The sequence below is a fragment of the Melozone crissalis genome, unplaced genomic scaffold (genome assembly GCF_028551555.1).
Source record: "Melozone crissalis strain CALT ecotype California unplaced genomic scaffold, PUWL_Pcris_2 ptg000045l_1, whole genome shotgun sequence".
NCBI lineage: Eukaryota > Metazoa > Chordata > Aves > Passeriformes > Passerellidae > Melozone > Melozone crissalis.
In genome coordinates this window covers 10,147,393-10,166,707 of record NW_026535823.1, presented here as the reverse complement: position 1 = coordinate 10,166,707, position 19,315 = coordinate 10,147,393, and the positions used below count along the sequence as shown (strand labels likewise).

At 39.5% G+C, this 19,315-nt stretch overlaps 1 protein-coding gene across 1 annotated transcript in view; it reads right to left on the bottom strand.

Annotated features, from left to right (window-relative positions):
• The window catches only part of CDC73 (cell division cycle 73), a 101,690-nt gene that overhangs the window by 48,703 nt on the left and 33,672 nt on the right, over positions 1 to 19,315 (bottom strand). The gene's annotated exons all lie outside the window — the stretch shown is intronic.

Genomic DNA, 19,315 nt, shown 5'->3' with positions numbered 1-19,315 from the left:
GGGAATTTGCTCAACACCATTTTTTCTGTGATCTTCCACTAAATTTTTTCCTCTGTTGTATTTGGGGTGTGCTAATTGTAAATTTCTGCATTTTCATCACACCTGAAGTAATATAAATGTCTGGTTTTGGGGAAAACAAACACCAGTAAAAGTATTAACTCTCTTCTGCAGAGATTTCTCTGCCTAAACTGCAAGTTCATACACTGGGTTTACACGATGCCTGTTTGCATTCATGTGAGAGAGCTGCCCAGGACAGATGTTTGGGAGTGTGCTCTCAGCCCCCAGTGCAGGTCTCCCCAGCCCACGTGCTGCTGGCTCCCAGCTGAAGGCACCTGGCAGAAGGGCACTGGAGGAGGCTCTACCCCGCAGTGCTAGCTCCAGACCCCAGAGTGGGTGTGGGAACCAGCTGCTGCAGGGGACTAAGCTCTGGAACATGTCCAATGCCATAAGTGGCCCAGGACACACTCCAGCCTCCTGGAGAGGACTTCAGCCTGCTCCCAGCCCTTGGCACTTTCCAGCTCCACTGTGATGCACTTGATTTTACCAACTCTGGCTAGTTCTAAATGCTCTTCTGGCTCCTGGGTGTAGTCCAAGAGGTTAATACTAAACCTTAAATGGTTTGGCACTGGCATCATCAAGTTTGGCAGCCAAACCACCTCTTGGGTGCTGGGCTTTGGAGCTCCTACACGATGTTGATCTGTCTGAGCTTGGCAGAACCACAGCACAGTGCCCATGAGTTCAGCATACCAAACCTCCTGCTACTCACAGGACTAGTGAGGAGCACCAGAATGCTAAATAAAAAGCCATTCTTAATGCCCTTTTAAGGGTCCAACATGATTTTTTAAATTTGTATTAATGTTTGGGTGTAAGTTGAAACCACTCTATAAACATACTTGAATCCTTATCAAGATGGTCAAAGGCTACTAAAATCATTTGCATCCAAGTACTGTTTTCTTACCCAGTTTGTTGCAAAGCTTTCAGAAACAAAAGGGAATCATTTTGTATGATGAAATATGCAATTACAGAATGAACACTCTACGTTCTTTTCTCTGAATGTTTTACTGTTTTCTAGCTTGTGTTTAAGCCATTTGCTCACTCTACTAGAATATAAAAACAGTTCATGTTAAAAATAGTGCAATAATTAATTATATCATTAAAAGCATGGACAAGTTCTCTCACTTCCTTTCCCCATACAACAAGAAAAAAAAGCATTTTTCATTAGCAACACCATACAAACTTGTAGCTAAAAACTCTAACATGTCTGCAATGCAGTAAAAAAAGATATAACTATTCATTGAATACAGAAGTACAAGAGTTTGTATAATACTTGCATAAATGTTTTTACTTCCCTGTATGTCTGCTTCAGGTTGAAAACAAATATAAAAATTCATAATGGCTCAAAAGTTATGATGGGAGAAAAAAATCGTGGCATTCTCAGCACCATTATTCTGGCAAAAAACAAGTATTAGAAAAGGTGGCCTGGTAACAAGAACCAGAAATTGGAATTCCATCATTTTCCCATATTTATTTAACTTTTAGTTTAATAAAGATTTACACCTGGATACTATAGGACCAAAAGGAAGTCCCACAAAAAAAAAGTTGTTATTGAACAACAGAACTGTTCCTTTCACGTCTCCAATCAAATCAGTGGTGTGAGATATTTGCACATCCCACACCAATAGAATTAAGAATGCAAAATGTGCAGCTACAGCTTTTGGTGTAGTAGAACTGATCCCATCCCCAGTCACTAGAAATCTTTCATGGGTAAAGTTTGCAGTTCTTCTAAATTTTAAAAATTACATGTCAAGGTACTTCCAAGCATCAGTGGTTGTTCTGAGAGAAAATGCAGTGCCCACTAAGATCTTCACTTAAATTTATAAGCTTAAATTATGGGATGGCAGTGATCTAGAAGAGATGAGACAGACTGCTTTTCAGGTTAACCTTACTAGAACAGCAATTTAGAATCTGCTTTTCTTTGCAGTGCAGTAATATTAAATGTGTCAGTCCTCATTTACAAAATATTTTCAGAATATATCAACATGTTAAGACATGCATTAACTGTCTCCAAGCCCAGGCTAAATCAGGCACTGGAGGGGAGGGAAGCACCTAAAGGCCATTACTTTAGACTGCCTCCCTCTTCCCACTTCTTTTCCTGATGTGTTAACACAGTCCCTGATCACACATCAATCTAAAATACCTACAAAATCCCATAGGGCAAGAAAACCTTTTCCCTTGAAGGAATGCTCATTGCAATGCATGGAAACTTCCTAGGAGGAAACGAAAGGGAGAGGAAAGATCCTAATATAGGAGCTACGGCTTCCTCCATTTGTGCTTCTGGAAAGAACAGGCTTGTAACTGATTTGCAAAAACATCACTTGTTGTTGCCATATTTTCCCAATTTCAGATGCTATTTCTCAATCCCTCTTTTGCTGTCAAATAGCACAAATAAGCAAATATTGGACAATCACTCAGTTACACTGTGAGAACTGCACCTCTTAGTGAAAAGCATTATTGTCCTTTTCATTTCAGATTGTCCTTCCAGAGCAGGATGTGACTTGGGGCACAGTATCACCCCTTTGCTGAGCACATGTACTGGACGTGGCACTGGCTGTTCTCCCTGCAGATCTCATCTCCAGCACACCCAGCCCTGCCTCCCCTTCCCCAGCCAGTCTATGGGCAGCCCCAGGGAAGGAGGGAGGCAGGGGAGCTGCATGACCAGCTCTAAAATACTGCACTGTGCAAATGTAGGTCAGCAAGGACAGGACGTGGGCTCTGCTTTGTACCAAGAGTGCAGGCAAAGGCTTTCCAGGGCAGGAGGCTGGGAGAGGGCTCTGGAAAACAACTTCTTGCAGCAAGTCAGTGAAAAAGAAGCTTGAATTTCAGAAAACAGAAGAGTGAAAGTAAAAATGCACAGCTGATTAACACCACACAGGTTGGAAACACAGGGCAGGCTCAGTGGCAGGGAAAAGCATTACAAAAGCGAGGCCAAATGAGAAAGCAGGATCTGGAATTCTAGTCATAAGTGTCCACACTTCTGCACTTAGAGAAGATTTACATATGAGGTAAATCCATTCTTCTAACAAAATGTTTCATTTGTGACTGCAGTGTGTGTGGTTTCTTAACGCCCAAACCAAATTCCAAGTCATGACACCATGGCATGAACAGCAGGTCAGTAACTCCACAGAGAGTACTTTACATATCGTACATAGCAAACCAAGAGCAAAGCAAATGAGATCACTTGTGCCTAGGATTTGTATCTCATCTTCACATAAAGAGTTAATTTGAGCCTTCATTTGTTCCAGCTCAAAAGAAACAGAGCCTGCTACATTATGGTACCTTCTTTTCACAGTTAAAAGACTGCAAAGGAATTTAACTGAATATGGGATATGGATGAACATTACCACATTGCTTTTCTGATATTGCCATGGCAACAGTTACAAGAGCTCTCTTAAGCATTTATACCTGACAGTTTTCCTGATAACACTAACTGAATGATAGTAATGATGCATTTTGGTTCATGAGCTAACTGCTCTATAACCACAGGGTGTGAACCATTCCCTTCACTTTTCTCAAGACTGCACTTTTGGTCAAAAGGTTCTGACCAAGACAGTAACCTTGAATTACCACTCAAATAAAAAAAAAGACCCCCCAGCTCAGGGAGTGCTGGTGGCTTAAAGCTTTATGTACTCTCAAAGGTTTCCATGTGAATGTTTAAGTTGAGCAGTGTCCGGGGTGGAGAAGTCAAGGCTGCTAAAATCTTTGATGGGATTTTCCTCAAAGGGCTTTCATTAGCCTGGCAAGGCTGGAGGAAAAAACCCACATTCTGAAGGGTGGAATGAATTGTTGCTGACCTTCAAGATGTCATTTGCTGAAGCAAAGAGGAGGAGGAAAAAACTGGTGTTTTTATACAATCTCTATCAGTTTGTAACCACTACACACTTTTTTAAATAACAAAACACTGCAAGCTGTTGTACCTCAGTGAGGCCAAAGGGCGCTGAGGAATCCACAGTGTGCTCTGAGGACAAGGGCATCACAGCAACGCCTCCACCTCCTATTAGCCCATTTAGCTTTAGTTAATAATAAGTGGCATTTCAACTGTTTAATAGGAATATTCTGTGAACCACTCACTCTGATCCCCCAGATGCTCAGTGTGGGCATAATGGAGAAGTCTCTTTTTCTTCACCTCATTAAAAAGTGAAGTGTGTGAAACACGTTTGTCATCCTAACATTTCAAGGACACCAGCTTTGATAAAGTCTTGCAATGTATTCAACTAAAAAAGATTAAGATACTGGAAACAGTGTGAAATCTTTAAAAATTTCCCAAGATGACAAAAATCCAGATTTCACAAGAAATAGTCATGCTTGCAAAGATCTAAGACAGGAATATTTTCAACACAAAAAAAGAATCTTCAGAAGGTAAAGTACTCCCAGTTCTTTTGCTGTTAACACTTCTTAAAGTTTTATACGAAATTAAAAATTAAAAACATCCATGCCATCCTAAAACCACCAAATCCCTTCACACTCTCGAAAAACCACAACCTCACCACAGCTTTTCTTCTGGAAAGGCCAAGTGTTCCCACATCTCTATCAGGCTCAAAGTGTATAACTAGAAAAACCAACTGCCACAAGAAATCCTTTGTTAATAAAATACCAGACAAGACACTGAAGGAAACTAAAACCTTCCTCACTGCCTTTCCTAAATATTTAACATACCCTGCATAAGAACTATTTTGAGACTAAGAATAACCTACAATCTTGCAGGTTTCATTCAGGATTTGTGTCACTGTCATCACTTGCAAAAGCAGCATCAATTTACGTCACATTTTAAACCTGTTTTGCCCCAACATCCAGGTTGATACAAGATGACAAAACAAAAAAAGAAACACTGGAAAGTACCATTGTGACTCAGTCAAAAATTTAGTGCTGCTACTTAATGCAAATGCCAGTCCTTTTATAGGAATTCTTTCAAAGTCCACCTAGACATCGATTTTTGCTGCCATAAAAACTCAGCTCAATTATCCAGCCTTCTGAATGAAGAGAACCAATTTCCCATTGCATCATCTTTAACTAATCTAAAATGTTGTATTTTATTGACTGGGTTTTAGTGCAGAAAAGGATAATATTTTTATGTCCCAAAAATGTAAAGAAATGAGACAATTCAGAGGTGCTCTTAATGTTACTCAAGACTCTAAAATAAAGGTAAATAACCCATACATACCTGAGATAACAACTGACACCTCTATTGCTCAAAAAGCAAATTACAAAGTTTGTGCTGTACCTACAGTGAGGTATACCAAAGAGAAAAAGCAAAAATCAACCAAAATCCAGCAAACCCCCAGAAATCACCTTATTGTTATATAGAAGTACCTTCAACAGTAAAGTATTTTCAATAACATCCCTATTTATGGCATGACAAAATTCTGTCTTCCAAATCTGAAATGATCTTGAAAACCTGATGTAGCAGTTTGCTTTTATTATTTGATCAAATTTTACATGATTTAACTATTTTGGAAGTTATCCAGATTAACTGAGAAATCTAATATTTTCCATGAATTCTCAAAATGGTAAAAAAAAATTGGGCAAGAATGATAGATAATCACAATTATTTTACTTCACTAAAAATTAATTTTTTTCTGAGTTACAAACTGTAGTCACTGCTGCCTACTATCCAGCTGTGAAATATCCCCTTTTAAAAAAGCAGGCAGATCTGTTTGCTACATCCATCAAAGGGATGATTTTTTTTCCTAACCAAAATTCAGTTGAGAAGTGGATGCTGCAAACAACTTCAGATATCCAGCTTTCATTAATGTTAATAAAGGAATGACAGCCCTGTGACAACGGTTTTGAGGCACTAAGCCTGAATGAAATATAATGCTGTCCTAGTCATTAACAAGTGCACTGCCTGGATCCCTCAAACATTTTAATTTTCTTTTTTTCCCCTTCCACCATTTTCATATTTTCCACTAGAAGAAGTTAAGTAATTTGAATTATTTATTGTCCAAATTTCATGCTAGAAGAGCAGAATGGAAAAACTAGAATAAACTACACAATGACATTTCTTCCCTTCCCATCCTCCTATTCATTAAAAAGAATTTACACCCATGAGCACACTTTTGTTAAGTAGCATCTTCTGCACACATTCCATAATTTGAGAGTTTTATGAAACACTACTTGGGTTTTGCCTGTGAGACTTCTTATGACAACCAGTGAAGTATTAATGTTTTACCTCTTCCAATTCTGTAAGAAAAAAAAAAACACCTATGAACCTCGTATTAGTTTTTTTTCATTGCAAATATTTTATATGGAATAGAGTGGGTTTTTCCCTCATTTCTCATCACAATATTCTCCTGGACTTATACTATTAGCACCTGAAGCATTTACATAGTCCTTGAATTCATCAGACCCTGATTTACTCATGGAACAGCTACATCACAGCATGTTCATGACACAACAGATGCTCAGGAGCATTAAGTGTTGTTTCTTTTTTCTCACAACAATGGAATTGCAGCAAGCAGTCCCTGGATGATATATCCTGGCTAGAACACAGCAAAGTTCTTCTTTCTGCTCCAGTTCCAAGTGCAGCCATTTCAGCACACACAGCTATAATCCAGTTTAAATGTAACATAAATTGCAGTTGGACAACGCTCACACTCTGAAAGGATGCACACTTCTTCCACAGCTTGTCTGGGCACCCTGTTCCAGTGCCCCACCACCCCCACAGGGAAGAATTTCTTCCTAACATTTAATTGAAATCTGAATCTCCCCATTTAGTTTAATTAAACTGTTCTCTGTTGTCCTATCACTGTGTGTCCTTGTCAAAAGGCATTCTCCCTCTTTGAGGAAGGCTGCAGTGGGTCCCCTCAGAGCCCTCTCCTCTGCAGCTGTCAGTCTGTCCTGGAGCAGAGCAGCCCCAGCCCCAGGAGCACCTTCAGGACGTGCTCTGAGAGGCTCAGCATGTCTGTCCTGTGCTGGGCACTGCAGAGCTGGATGAGCCCTGCACGTGGGCTCTCAGGAGAGAGCAATGCCTCCCTTCCCCTCTGCCACCCTGCTTGTGACACTGCCCAGGATTCAGCTCACCTTCTGGGCTGTCAGTGCACACTGCTGGCTCATGCCCAGCTTTTCATCCATCAGAACCCCCAAGTCCTTGCATGCAGTCCTTCTCCCAGTCTGTGGCTGCCCTAGCCCAGTGCAGCACCTTCTGCACTTACTGAAGGGCCTTGCTGAACCTCATTCTCTTCATCATGTTCAGTTGTGTAACCCAAGGTGCTGGACAATTTCCTTTTTGTGGTTTTGGTTTTTTTTGGTGACACTTTAAGACTTGAGCAAAAATAACTTTATATATTTGCTGAACATATTTCACACTGGCTTTGTCAGTTACTTGAAGTGAAAAATGATGACAATGAGATGTGTTGCCATAGGAAAAAAAAAATTAAAAGGCTGCCTCCCACCACAGCCACCTAAATTATTTGGCATTTCATTTGTTTCAGTGGCCAATACAGATAAGAATTTGTTTGTCCCTGGATTTGGCAAGGCAAAAAAAAAAAAAAAAAAAAAAAAACCCAACTGTCAATAAAGCTAATAAAGCTTTCTTTTCTTGTTGTCCTATTTCTCTTTTACAACTACCTCTTCACAGCTAGAGGTTTTCTCAAGTTATCAGATATGTTGTAACCCACTAGAAGCAAGTCTTCACAAGATGCAATATGAAAAATGAAGCATTTTCTGTACAAACCCTATAACAATCTCCCTCCTCACCCAAACACCTCAAAAACACATTAAACATTCATTCTCAGAGAAACTACTACCTAGTCCTTCTGAACAACTGAACACCAACTCCTTAAAATCCAATGACTCCCAGAGATGGAACAAACCTGTCTGTTTCTAATAAATACCAAATTACAGTTTCTGAATTTTCTATAGAACCTTTTCAAAGCTTACTAATAACACTTGGTCCTTTAGAGAACTGATCATATATTGCAGATCAACTCTTTGCTTAACAGTGCCATCAGATTATATTAGATCAAATTAAAATTACTTGTTTCAAAAAAACCTAGGTATAAATAAATGTTGATTAGGACCTGTTACTACCAATACTCTCTCCCTAAGCAGTTGGTAAAATTTAGCCAATGAGTCACAAAAATATTACCCAAGTTTCCCCATTTACTGATAAATATAAGGCAAATGTATTTTACTGAAAAATATACACAGATTCAGCTAAAGGGATGTTGTAACCTAGGACTCTACCATCCTCCATACATGCAGAATGGGAGCAGAGATTATCAGTACATTTATTCTGCTGCTGCTAACCGCATTAAATGGAAAATATTTTTAAAACCGAATAGAAATCCTTTAGAATAATGGACAGTAATTACAAACATTGGAAGTTGTGACACTTGAGTAAGTATTGCACAGTACATCTCTTTCTATTAAACAGGGAGATAAAAGATGCAAAACCCACAAACTCATACTTCAGGGGAAATACACAGGCAGGACAAGCACTTAAAAGAGAAAATATTCTGCCCTAAAGAGCTTATGGAAGTAAATAAGTGGACAAATTTTAAGTGGTAGGCTTCAATTCATCAGTTTAAGTACTGGAAATGAGTGTTTTTTCTTGCGTAATGACAATTGAGATAAAGTGTGAAAGCACTGACTATGCCCAAAAATAAACAGCCTAATAAGCATCCACAGCAATTTAATTTCCTATTCCTTTCTCAACTTAAACACCTCAAACATAAAACTGAAAGCAAAACAAATTACTCTTGTGCTTGCCAACCAAAATAAAACCCAAAGTTAAAAATACCTTTACAATTTTTAAGTCTCTCTATAAATACACACAGAACAAGTGCATTATGGAAAACTTAGAAGGTTTTGAATTTCCTGCTGGATGTCCATCTAGAGGATCCTGAACTGTGCCTTGTGGAAAACACGCAGGCTCTGCAGGCTAGTTAATAAACACATGGCTCTATGTAACCCAGCCATCAGTGCCTGCAGTGAAGAGCAGCAAGTGAATTTTATTTGTGCTCCTGGTGCAGATCACAGCTGTAATGCCATGTAGGCTACACACAGCCCTAAGGAATGGGACCCCAGCAAGCAGAGGAGCACAATCACAGTCTGGGGAAGCTGCTCCCAAACTTCATGGGAGAACAAAGATCTGAAGGTTTATCAAGATTCAAGGAAAGGTGAGAAGTCAAAACAGATTAATTTAAATGCACTGAATTCCCATGTGAGTTTTCCAATGCAGGAGTAAATTGGCCTTCACTCACTGTAAAGCAAGGAAATTAAACTACATACAGCTCACTAAATTAATTTTATTCCTAAAGACATCACCAGCCAATGGCAATTTAATGCGTTATAACTTATGAATGTTGATGTTGAACACTTTGGTAATTTGCTTTAATTTGCTTGAGTGCCTTGATCTGGATATAGCCTTAAGGAAAACTTGTATATTGCCATTTTAGATTGCATCATCCATTGTGTTAAGGAGAAAAGGTTGATTGTGAATGGCAGAACTATGAAGTACTTGCTTTAACAGGAAAACACAGACCATTATTGAAGCCTCTTAACTTCCGGATGACTCCCAGCCATGCTCAGGTGGCAGCAGCTCTACCCTGCAAAGTCCTGATGTGTTTCATGACAAATGAAATATGAATTAAGATTTTAACCCACTGAAACAAATCCCGCTTTGGGGAGCTCAGGAGCTACAACAGAACTCTGGGAGGAATTTCCACAAGGTCTTCAAGGCCCTGAAGAGCACTGACTGACAGAGACACCACCAGCAAGAACCACGGTCATGTTTCAGACACAGGGAGGGCTTTTTTCACTCCACAGCTTTACACAGCTGGTTTTTTTAATAATTGCATTTTGTGTGAGCACAAAGGCACCTCCAGAAACCTATTTATTTGTCACAAAATCCCTTAACAAGCCTGGAAACCAGGAGGATGCAGAGATGAGAAAACAAGTAACTTGTCATTTTAAATTATTTGAGAGCTCCCAGGACAGCAGCAGGCTGGAGGCCACCACAGAGAGATGAGAGTCCAGGGGTTAAGAATCAGTTCATTCCAGGAAGAGAGTTCTGTGAATTCTGCTAAAGCACACAGGGTCCACCATGAGTCCCTCCAACAGGAGCTTGGTCATAAGGAGTAAGCCAGACTGTAGCCAGGGCTTTATCAACAGAAAATAAAAATACTAGAATATTAAGCAAAAGAACTGAAAACTAACTAAACTATGTAAAATTAACTGCGATATAAATAATGTAAGAAAATTCTGAGTTTTAAACATCTAAAAGTGAAAAACAAAGAAGTAAAAAGCAAATAAAATTCACAGTAACACCTACATTTATCCTGAAGCATAACAGATCACTACAAATCAGTGTTGGAGTAAATGAACTGCTAATACATAAACCCAGAATACATCTTTATTTTTCCAGCAAGATAATGTCAAAGAGCACATGAAATGTATGACAGAAAGGTATAAATGCCTTTCTGCAATTTAACTAGAAGCAAAACATTCCCTCCCACCACCATTATCTTCAGACTTGCCAGAGAAGCTCATGCTACTTCCTTCACCCCTGAGAAAATCAAACATCTGCCCACCCCATCATCTTTTCATCTTCTTATGGACAGAATTAATTTAGCTTCCTTCTGGGGAATGTGGTGGGAGAGAAAACTGGCCAGGCCTGTTTGAGCCAAAGTCAGTCTTTTGTTTAAAGGAGAAAAAAGAAAGAGAGGGGAGGAGAGGGAAAAAAATCATCATAAGCTGTGAGCACTCTTTAGTTATGCCACATTTATTAAGTATCAATACATTCCTATGCATTTCACCACAGTTTAAATATGACTTCATTAAAGAAACACCACTTTACTGAACATATGGCAGAAACTCCCTGAAGCATGCCAAAGATTAAATGTCAGGTTCATCAATCACTTCCACTCCACTTAGGAGAGGCATCAGAAAAAGATACATTATTTCCTTAAAGGTATGATTTTTACTCATAACTGAAAACTTTCACAAATATTAGTATACTAATATTAGTAACACTATCCTAGTGTTTAACTTTAATCCATTCTGGATCTTAACCTGGAGGATGTTGAGTATTTATTACCTTTTATATTCTATTTCTCTCAGCTCCATATAAAGGAGTAATAAAATAATAGTTGAAAATATTTTCTGTGTGCTGCAAATTTCCACCTATAAAATGTTCCCTGCATATGGATTACTGTTATGGTACTCATTCTTTGAAATTATCTAATACCCACATTCATATTTGAAAGGCTTACAATTGAGTGTTTGGCATTACAAGCCACGTGCAGGCAGCTTTCCAGAGAAGAAAATAAAAGGACATTAAGAGTCTTGCTGAGCCCTGCCAGGGGAAGGAATATAAGAGACATACTGAATCTGTGGTTTTGTTGTGCACTACAATAGCATACATATGCAAGCTACCCATATTAAATATTTAGCTCACCTTGGGTGAGCCAACTGCCTGATTAGGCACTTTCATTATTCTGAATGGGAACTGTAACAAACCTGCAAAAAGAGTTTTCCAAAGATTTCAGCTATGAACAAGGAAGTTGATTTACTTACTACAACTTCACCTTTGAAATCTGAGCCAGCTATAAACCCACCCTTTAAAATCAGATGTAAAATTCAGGCAATTCAGAGTCCCTTTAGATTTTAATTTCTAATACAGCATTAAAATCCATTTAGGATTTTACTATGTATTTTACTACTTTAATCTGCATTTCACCTGCTGTTCGTGTCCAGATATTTTTGGAAGCTTTCTCCTGACATTATTTTCCAGACATAATTATACATATGAAAGCTACTATAAAAATCATTATTTGCTACAGCACACATCATCACCCTAAAACAGAATGGCTTTTATAGACCCAGATGAGGTAGCTGCATATGTTCTGTTTATTTTAATATATTCTCTGTATTATTAGCTACAAAATATTTGTCTTACATCATTATAAAGCCCTTTCCATCCACAGGTCTTTTGTTAGTTAGCAACCATGATAAAACACAATTAATCAAGCAGGCTATCTGCTTTACTGATGACTGTTTTCCATTTTTATTTCAGTTATATGTAAATCTGTTTGCCTGATTTACACCAAAGGTAATTGGGAAGTGGGGCTGATGGATAGTGCTGCATGATAGCAGCACCCTCAAGTCTCCTATGCTAAAGCAAAAGCAGAGTTGCTTTTTTCCCCACCTCAGCAAACCCCACCTCTTTTCAGTCTGCTTCAGTAACACTCCCTCCCTTCTCCCACAGTACAGTTCCAAACTACTTCCCAATTTCAATAAAACCTGGAGAAAAGTTATTGCCTTTGTCAACTTTTATGAAAATTGCTGGCCAGGGAAATTAAACCCTCGAATTACTGCTCCCAGGGAGTGAAAGGCAGGCAGTGCTTTCTCTGTGTCTCCTCAAAACAGCAGCACCAAGCCACCCAAAATCTCCCATCTGTAACTCAGCAGCTGCACTTCCCTTCAGGCCAAGGAAGGGCACAAGGAGACATGCACCCCATTTGAAGAAATCTAGAATTTTTAATATTCTAAATTAAAAGTACTATGAATTTACAGCCAGTAGGCTGACAGTTAACTACAAGCAAACTTATCACATCACTACATCACTTTGCTTAGTCACACCAAGTTTTCCTTCACACTTGAACTGAATTTTAAAAGCATGTCTCTTGCTCATGCACAAAACTGACTCATATATCTTCACGGAGAGACAGAAAGGAAGAGATTTAAATTCCAAAAATACATCCTCAGTTTCTTAAAGCAGCCAACCAGCTGAATAGTTGGACTTCCCCAACCTTAATGTGCCAAATGCAATGGAAATGTAAGATGAAATAAAAACATGCTTTGTTAATATTCACGTTGTATAAAGTCTAACTAAGAGTTTTATAGGTGTGAGGAACAAGTGAGTGGGAATTGGATTTCACAAAGTATTATCTGAATTGATACTATAATGTTGTTAATACTAAGATAATGATCTATGTTATAAAGTGGTTAATGCTGTTACAATAGCCTAGTTGTGAAATTGGTTTTCATGAGGACAGCATGGTTTGGTGTGCTGCAGTGTGGGTTCATGAGTTTGCACTGGACAGACAGACTGTTGCTAGCCAAACTTGTGAGACACAACCTGAAATGAGAACTTCATCCAGTGAGGACCCTGATAACCCTAGTGATGAAACCACACTGGTGCCAAAAAGAGTGACACAGGGTGAGACTACGTAAAACCAAAGGTAAATTTGCATAAAGCTGATGCAATACCACAGGGATAAAAGGTGAAGACACCATTTTGAGCACAAGCCTCTGGCGTTTTGCCACACTCCCAGCACTGTCCCTTTTGCTTTACTGATTTTTTTTTTTGTTCTCAATAAAACTTCTATAACTTGTTCCCACTTGGGGTCTGGGTCACTTATAACAATAGGCCAGCTAATTAAATGATGTATTTGTAAAAAACACAGTTGTTCTCACAGTTATTTATAAATTTCTTTCAATTTACCAACTGCCTTAGATTTGATGTTTTAAGTACATTGGACAAACCCTCATTATTCAAAACAGTTAAGTACTACAGATGCATAGATCCAAGGTTAGCCTTTTACATTTTAAAAGAAAATAAAAAATGTTTGCCTCTCCAATAAATTTGTATTCAGGCTACATATTTATTGTTTCACAAAGGTAAGGAACTTGATTTCTTTTTACCAGATCACCTTCTTCAGTGTTAAGTCCCATCTGCATGAGGCTTGTGTTACTTAGAAAAGTCCCAAACCAAAAATCTCCAGAAAATCCCACAAGCCTTTTGGGAACAAAGAGGTTCAACAGAGAAAGTGGTGAATGAGAATTAAACCAGCCAATGCATCATTCAGTGCCTGCCCACATGCATTTGTATACACACACATCTCACCTCAACTCCCTCAGCTCAACTGAGTTTGAGATGAATAAAGAGCCAGGAGCCACCCTTGCAGCAGCAGTGATGTGAGTGGTGTCAGCACTAGCATATTGCTCAGTGCAAGCACAAATCCAGCTCCAGATGGCAGCCCAGCAGCCCACAGGCACACTCCAGGAGGAACGAGCACTGCTGCCCCAATGCCAGGTGAGTGAGCCATAACTAATGCAGAGTTCATTATTTGGCCCTTGCAGTCATTTACCTCATGAGAAAGCCTGCACTGAACAGACTTGGCCAGAACCACCAGGAGCAAACCTGAGTAAGTCAGGACTTTGCCTACAGAAACCCTAAAAGTGAGGATGCTGATTCAACAGCAACAGTGTGGCTGCACAAAGGACACAGGCAGATTAACACTTGCATTTAGCTGGATCACTAATATCACACCAATTTTGAGACCTAAATATAGTCACTCTTAATTAATTATCTTCTTAAATGGTGCAAGAAGGAACTGCCAAAAAAATTTAAAAATATGTTCTATTTTGGTGTTCTAACTGGATCTTCTCACTGGTTATGTTGCACTACCTGGAAATAGTTCCCAATGACATCACTTTTAATCCATCCCCCAAAGGACCAAGAACCAGGGCTCTTGTCTCAGCATTTCATCAACACCTGCCTCTAAAATTCTGTCTAAGTTCTGAGCTCTGCAGGTTTAATACACTTAGAAAATGCTATCTTTGCCTTACATATTCTGACTGAAGAACACCTGCCCATACCACACTGCTGTAATAACTCTGTACCTGTGAACAGAATCTGCCACATTGAGATAGAGATACCCTCTGGTATCACACACTCCCAGCCACATACTGAAAGAATTCAACAGAAGGGAAAAAAAACTCAACTAAACAGCAAAATAAATCCACAAATGCAAGAAAGAGGAAAGGAAGAGGACCTTTAAAAAAACACCAGAACACAGTCCACAAATTGAAAAAACAATCCTTAAGTGTGTTCAAAGAGGGCAACAGTAAGGACTAAGCACAGAATGTATAAAAATAATTATAAACAAATCATGAAGGAGAGTGCTCTAGTTTAACTAAGTAGTAGTAAATGACATGAGTGAGTTGTACACGAGCCTGGGCTCTGAGGCTGTTCCTATGGATATTGCTAAGGTAACAAGCTACCCTACTTTCCAAGCTCAGAAGAAGGTATGACTATGACACTAAGTTAGTTATAAGCAAGTACTCCAAGTAGAAAAAGCAGAAAACTTGTTTCACAAATAATGAATTCTACCTCACTCTATTACAAGCAAACAACTAAGCAGTAATGTGTCACATGGCCTAGTGACAATGGTATAATCTCAAAAACTGACCAGAGAAGGAAATCTTGACTCAGTTCTCACATCAGTTACATGAATTACTCAGAGGATTGTTCATTTCTTTAATTGCAATCCCGATTTCGTAACTGTATTATGAATTGCAAAGTGTGCTAGAAACCTTCAAAACTTTGCTAAAACTCTAATTGCAAGACAAGAGGATGGCTACTCATAACCTGCAGGGAGGAGGAGGTACGTTAAAGTGAATTTTTTTGATCCCCCATCTGACACATGCTCATTTCTACAGGGTCTGCAAGACCTTCACACCACCTTCAGTAGGTGGGAATAAATTACAACCCTACATAACAGCAGAGCTGTTCTTTCCCCAAAACTGTCAGGTGAAGATGCAGCTGTTAGATATTCAGGAGATGCTTGGAGAAAATTTGTAGAAGGAAAGGTGTTGACCTAGTTGTTTAAAATAAGCTTGTGCAATGCATGATGTCTGATTGTTCAGAACTCTTAGGACAAAGTATAAAAATCTGTAGCTCAGGTTCAGTTGGTAGCACTGAGCAGCACCCTATAAAACTTATTACACACAAACCCCAAGACCTGAGAAACACAAACGAATCTAAGCAGAATCCTATACAGGACTCAAGTAAAGGTGGACATCCAACCCAAAGAACACAAATGAAGTGTCCTAGGCAGTTGAATTTGGGGCTGGGTTTCCAAATGAGAGTGACTCCTGAAACATTTATAAAGGATCCCAGTCCTAGTGCACAGTGTGCATGGCAGATGAGTTTCTCAGGGCATAGCCCCAGGGCTGGCACAGACACTCCTGTCATGCAGCTTTGGATCAGGACAGGTCTAGGAGGTCATCTCAGAGCTCAGACCAAGCATGCCTGAGGCTCTCAAGCTTTTTAACTAAAGCTTCCTGGATGTCTAAAGCTATCACTGAACGTATCTTCAGAAATGCTGTGGGTTCTCCTGTCTGGCACTCCTCCATTCCAACCTCTCAGAATCAGAATCACAGAATAATGAGGCTGGAAGAGACCTCTAAGATCATCAAATCCAACCTATGCCCTAACACCTCAACTAGACCATAGCACCAAGTGCCATGTCCAGTCTTTTTTTGAACACATCCAGAGATGGTGATTCTACCACCTCCCTGGGAAGAGCATTCCAGTACTTTATTATCCTTTCAGTGAAAAATTTCTTCCTAATATCCAACCTATGCCTTCCCTGATGTAGCTGGAGACTGTGCCCTCTGGTTCTGTCACTGCTGCCCAGTGGGAGAGACCCAACACAGCAGGGACCCAGGCACTGGGTCAGGGGCAAGGCTGCACAGCTCCAGCTCCTGCTCTCTCTTGCCCAGCAGCACTCTGGTGCCACACAGCAATGCCAACTTCCTGAGGCATGACTGATGATACAACATCCCTGTCTTTAGCTGAATTTGCAGTTCTTAGCCCCAACATGAAAGAAAAGCTATCAGAGGGAACAAACCAGGCAGTTATTGTGCAATGCAGTACAACAATCAGATATCTTGGCACAGATGTACACAACTTACAATCCCAAAGAAAACGAGTGTACCATTGTTCAACCTAACACATTTTTTTGAAAGCAGCATTTGTATGTGATTTTTCTTGGTCTGTATCAGCTTCACTATTTACACTAAAACTCTTTAAGGGAAAGCAATTTAATATTTGAAACACAACAGAGGCAATGAAATGCCAACCACTGAAACTGTTGTGTGGGCCTTAAATATAAAATACAGTAATAGCTCTTGGTTGCATTTTATCCACTCTCATTAGAGTAACACAGACACAAAGCCTTCTTGTCTGCTGCCCCAGAGCAGTGTTAGTTTGTTGGCAGACTGTTCTGGAGAAACATCCATTTCTCCAGCTAAAAGATTTTTTTGATTTCATGGTCATGTCCTGGCCCTTAACCCTAATGGACCAAGGACCTCATGGGTATGTCTGTATTAGTTACAGAGCAGTATACTTACGGTGAAAAATTATGCACAAACCAAATAAAAACAAGTACCTACCTCAAGTAACATCTAAGAAAAACATCTGCCCCCCATGCAAATCTATGTAATTTTGTGATTTTATATTATTACAGTTTTTCTCACCTCCTCTTGCTGGTTAAAAACTGAATGGAGGCACAGAGAGAATTCACAGAATGCTGCTCAGCCTGCAGAGGGGAGTGGGGGTGTAGGCAGGCTGCTGTTGCACTCACATTGGGAATAATGACCACCTTATGCACAGGCTGCACAAAAATTACGTGGCACTTCAGAGCCTGTTTCAAACATTTCAAAGAGTTCATTGTTTTGCTGACTCCTCTCTCAATCCCACTGTTCCCCAACATTTTAATGAGATTAGGACATGACACAGAAAACTGCTGATGTGGATAAGATGGTATCTCTCTTCCATCTCTAATATTAAAGATGTATTGAGTTTTTATTTCTTTTTAAAAGCATTATTTATCTGAACACTGAGAGACAACATTCAACTCCACCACATGCCTCTAAAGAGCCATTCTGAATTTTGGCACTGAATCACAAATTCCTCATGATCAATTATAGGATCCTGTGGATTTACCTCCTCACACAGAAGCATATCCATTTTCTTAAGTCTTTTATATAAAACACATGCACACATCATGTTAATTGTTTCTGCCCCAACCACTTCCCCTTCAGTGGCTCAGTCTGTAAAGCGCCATAATTTAGTAATTCCATTTGTTTATACCACACACTATTCCTTTGAAGATACACCAGAGGTGGTTAAACAACCTCTCAGTTAAAAAAACTACAGAGGTTGTACCCAACTCAAAAGATTTTGAGGGCAATAACAGTAAAATCCTTTGATTAATTCATTTCCCAAATCTGATACTGACTGGAAAATGCTGTTGACCTTAGGGGTGCTGAACAAGTCTCCAGTTCTTCTGAAATGAGACCTGCTTGTACTGTGGTTTACATATGAACTCCTTTTTAATTACTTGGTTTCTGCTAGAATTATGAAATGTATTTGTTGTAACTGAAATGTAGTGCATTTACTTTAATTATTGATATTCTCATGTGTTTACTCAGAGCACTTTTACCCAGAGATTGCTGTAAAGCCTGGCAGTATACAATGGTAAGAGGGATGCTACTTTTGTCAGTTTGGAGGAAAAATATCACTCAACTCAGGAGGACTTAAAATTTACACAGAATTTCTTGCTTACAAAGTTTGAATGCACCACAGAAATTTGCCTTTGAGTTTGTTATAAGTGCCTCACTAACTATACTGCTCATCCAGGTGGAGCTCCAGCCTCTCTGGGAAGGCCACCAGCTCAGTCCTACAGGAGCTCTTGCACCTGCCCGTTCACTGAACAGAAGAGGAAGATGCCAACAGTAGCTCTGGCTGCCCAGGAGTGCAGATGATCAATTCCATTGCTAGCAGCAAAAGACAAAGATGCTCCCAAGCTTCAGCAGCCCTGAATGGTAAAAGAAACCCCAAGTTGAAACCAGGAGGTTTTTCCAGCAAAACAAATAATTTCTACAAGGGCCTATTGTAGTGCCGTGCAGTTCTTGTTCACTTGGACACAAGTTTCAGCTGAATCCTGAATCACAGTTCCTGACCAGCCAGGGCACTCAGACCTCAGAGGAAATCACCCTACACAACTCCCCAGCCTTTCATGCTATCTCTTTCTTTCATATTAAAGCCATGAGAACCCAAGGAAAAAAGCACAAACATGAATAAAACCAGCACCACTGTGACTATTACTGTAATGGATAGACTATTATTTGCAAGTGCACACATCAATACAAAAGATGCCCTCAGCTTGGAACAATTTAGCTTTATCAGGTGCTCACAGAACAAGCAACTTCTTCCTATGCTGCCCTAGATTCAGCTAACTGGTCTGTTCTCATCTTTACATCTTGGGCTACACTAGTAGTTCAATATTCCACATATCCTAGTTACAGAAATGAATAGTCCAAAATTCCATGTGTTGTATGTAAAAGGTGAGAGCCACCTTCTAGGCTTCCACCAGACGACACTGGCCTCCAAGCTAACATTAACCTTTAGAAGAGCAGGAGGCTAAAGCCCCAAATATGTCAAATTTACACAAGTAAGAAAGAA